General features: G+C 36.9%; 1 long non-coding RNA gene across 7 annotated transcripts; it reads left to right on the forward strand.

The window, feature by feature from the left end:
- Positions 1–3,405, forward strand: LOC133741119 (uncharacterized). Of its 7 annotated transcripts, none has more exons than XR_009861613.1 (4): positions 1–393; positions 1,266–1,298; positions 2,668–3,082; positions 3,220–3,405. It is a non-coding gene; the product is annotated as an uncharacterized LOC133741119 (long non-coding RNA). The 7 variants fall into 7 exon arrangements; XR_009861611.1 differs by having other exon boundaries at positions 8–393; positions 2,668–2,923; positions 3,008–3,405; XR_009861612.1 differs by having other exon boundaries at positions 8–393; positions 2,668–2,923; positions 3,013–3,405.
- The last annotated feature ends 314 nt before the right edge of the window (positions 3,406–3,719 follow it).

The raw sequence follows: 3,719 nt of genomic DNA on the forward strand, positions 1-3,719 counted from the left end.
TGTTCCGTCGCGATTAAGTCTTATCATTTGCGACGGAAAATTTTTGCCGTAGTAACTTTATAATGAATTGCTACGCTTTTTCCTCTTGCCGTCGCAAAACTTGTTTCTATTTCCCTCACTAACATCCCGATCTGCAGCCCTAAGTAACCTCTCTCACCCAACGCTCTGTCTCTATCACGCCCAAACTCTCTGTCTCTCTTCTCGCCCAAGCTCGCCCATGCCAAGCGCTCTCGCTCTCTATCTCTATCACGCCCAAACTCTCTCTCTGTCTCTCTTCTCACCCAAGCTCGCCCATGCCAAGCGCTCTCTCTCTCTCTATCTCTCTTGCCCAAGCTCCGCAGCGCCTTGAACAAGACATAGTCGAGGTCCGAAAGAATCGTCAGAGAGAATAAGGTGATTTTTTCGAAACTCTAAAACCCCTAGATTTCTTTTAATCTGAAGTTCTGTTGTACCCGACCGATTATGCGATTTTTTATCGCCAGTTGTCTCTCATATGCTGATCGATTGTGTTGATCTTTCATTTAATTTGGTATTGTGCGAATTTGATTTGATTTGGGTAGATTTCGTTTGGGTCTGTTTAGGGCTCAAGATCTAATTTTGATTCGGTTTTCTTTCTGGGTTTTCTAGCCAAAGGTCGATGAGATCTTTCCCCCTCCCTCAACTCCTCTTTCGCTCCGGTTCATTTTGCACTTGCTTCTTTATCAATTAGGTTACATTTTAATACACCACAGGTCATGGTTTTGAAGTTTCTTTTTAAAACTTAGAAGCATCTTTTAAGGCTAAAAATTAAGATCTTGACATGTTACACAGTTGTTTCAGCTGCGAATATAGATGCGTAGGTATAGTAATTCTTTCTGTTTGTTACTTTTTCCAGTGATGGTTTTGTAGGAGCTTTCTTTTGTTTCACTCAGTCCTCTCTCCCAACACACGTTTTTGTATTCTTATGTTTCTTGCTAATTTCTGCTTTTCATTTCCTGCACGAGTAGAAATTTCATTGCTTGGATAGAGAAAGGTACAGTCCATTTATATGTGTGCCTTCTTGGAAAACAAGTATGAATGTATGAAATTTGTGTACAAATAGTAAAGGGTACAGTCCATTCATATACATTCATATAAACAAGGATTGCATGAAGAAACAGTTTCTTCTACCCTTTACTGTTTGTGCACAAAATATAATGCACATAATGCATTTATGTTTTCTGCTCTGCACCTGATAAATATAGGTGGTTATCTGAAGCATTTTGTTCATCTTTTCTGCTCTAAAGCTTTCGGGAAGAGAGTGGCGCCAGATTCTTGAGGTTGGTTTCTGTAAATTTCAATTATCATCTTTCAGTTTTAGTCTTAAGAAGTTACTTTTCTGGATTGAATTGTTTTGAACGACCTTCATACATGCTAACCTACTACGTCATAGTTTCACACTATTTATACTACACATGACATCCAATAATCACTAACAGTGGCTGGTTGGCAACCAGACTGCCAATCTTAGAACTTTTTCCTGTCTGACGGAATGTGCAGAGTGGTTCCCTTTCCTTCGTCACGAACCATGACTCAATATTTGAGGTCGAGGCCTCAAGCTTCCAGCAAGTGATGATGTTTCTACTTCCATGGCCATTTAGCTGAGTGTTTTCAGGTTTTCTAAGCATCTTTTTGTGAAAGATTCTTGATTCTCTTGAATTGATTCATGTGTCCAGGGTATATATACTTACCCTCATTGTCAACGGAATGGGAGATAACTAACTTGGTCTGAGAGATTTAGATTTTTGATACTTATCTTTAAGTGTCTATGGCTCTATGGTATCAAGCTTTCTAGGATAAGGTCTAGAAAACACCCTTCCATAACATCCTCTTTCATTAGCTCGTTGAACTTTAGCACCTTTAGGTTGTTGGCCATCCGTTTTACCGTGGTAGATTATAACTGCAAACTTCTGTGTTTTGGATAAAAACCTGTATGTTCTACTCTGTAATTGCCTGTGCTTATGGCTAGGGGGTAAATCAAACAAGTTTATCTTTAGTTATAGTTTGAATGTCATGAACATGACACATAATGAAGACAATCTTAATTTCTGTAATTGTTTTCCTGTCTATGACATGCAAACTATATAGGTAATATATGACTAAAGCTTTGACAATCATAAGTATTATGATTGTGGTCTCCATTTTTTTTTGTTTTTATGGTGATGTGTGTAAAAAAAAAAAAAAAAAGGCTAGCTTGGCTTAAAATCGTATAGCATATTGTTAAGGTCACTCTATAACTATCGTTGTTGTTTGATCGGTGGGTTTCACAAATTCAATGCTAAGTCAGGAATTGTTCTCTGTTGTTAACAGTTAAAAGGGTCTCTTAGAGTCTGGTTATAGGATGACATCTTCTGTTAACAATAGTAATTGACAATGTATGTGCAGAGCTTGCATGGAAAGGCAGCTTCATAATAAATATATTTTGTGCACAAACAGTAAAGGGTAGAAGAAGCTGTTTCATATATTTTTCCCTTCTTAAAGGTAAAGTTGGTCTATATGAATGTATGAAATTTTGAATGAAATGTCGCCAGATTGAACTTCAAATTCTCTCATAAATGACAGGATAAAGTGTTGTCAACCGTTGATACCTTTATTTTCTATATATAATCTAATATTAACCTATTAAACCTTCTGTCTATCTGTACGCAGGTAACGAGTGTTGGAATCAATACTGAATGGGGATTGTTGATGGCAAGTATATCTCTGAGGATACCTATAAAGAAACTCTTCTACATGTTCTTGCATTTTTTCTAGAATGTTGTTATTTAATTTTGGAAAATCACTTACAGCTGATTGCTATCTATTTGTGGTCTGAAAGTTATCTATACGGCTAGAGCTCTACTCTAGTAATATTCATATTGTTATCTCTCTGCTGCGTACAAGTGATTAATTATGATGGATGTAGGTAGGCTTTTACTATTCGTCACAATTGCTTGCATCTGTTATTCTATGGTAAATTAAATATAAAGCCTAAGGTCTATGATTTTAGTGCAGACAAGGTTGACATGGAAACTAAAACCGAAAGCGAAGAAGGCATGGTTCCAACTTCCTATATTAACATTAGGTTTCTTGTGTTTTTTGTGCTGTGCTTAATCATGTTTTCTGTAATGGTTTGCAAGCTCATTTTCTTCACTGTTGCTTGAAGTAAATGATCTCTTACCATTCCTGTAAGAGTCTGATAGATTGTTCTTTGTTATGCAGATTTGTGTTCTTTCCAATTTCTGACCTGAAACTGTTGAGGAAGCTAGCAAATGAAGGCATTACAGTGTTGGGGTTGCCTTGACTAGTCTTTGTTTTTTTTTTGGATTTGTGGTTTTTGGTTGGTGTAAGAATGATAGATATTGTATTTTGATATTTGTCAATTTATAATATTTGTGGAACATGGTACTTGCTTTGGTGTGCAATTTTTTTTTTTTTTGGGTGTGCAATTCATCCTTTTTTTTAAAAAAAAAAAAATTAAATATCTATTTGCGACGGCAAATTACCCGTCGCAAATAGTTTAGCCATTGCGACGGCAACAGTTTTCCGTCGCAAATACTTTTTGCAACGGCATTTTACCGTCGCAAATGGATTTTGTGACGCCACCTATTGCAACGCCAACATTTCCGTCGCAAAAGGCTCAATTTTCCGTCACAAAACGTTTTTTCCGTCGCAAAAGCTCAATTTGCTGTCGCAAAAGCAATTCTTGTTAGTAGTGGTTC

Source organism: Rosa rugosa, chromosome 3, assembly GCF_958449725.1.
Source record: "Rosa rugosa chromosome 3, drRosRugo1.1, whole genome shotgun sequence".
NCBI lineage: Eukaryota > Viridiplantae > Streptophyta > Magnoliopsida > Rosales > Rosaceae > Rosa > Rosa rugosa.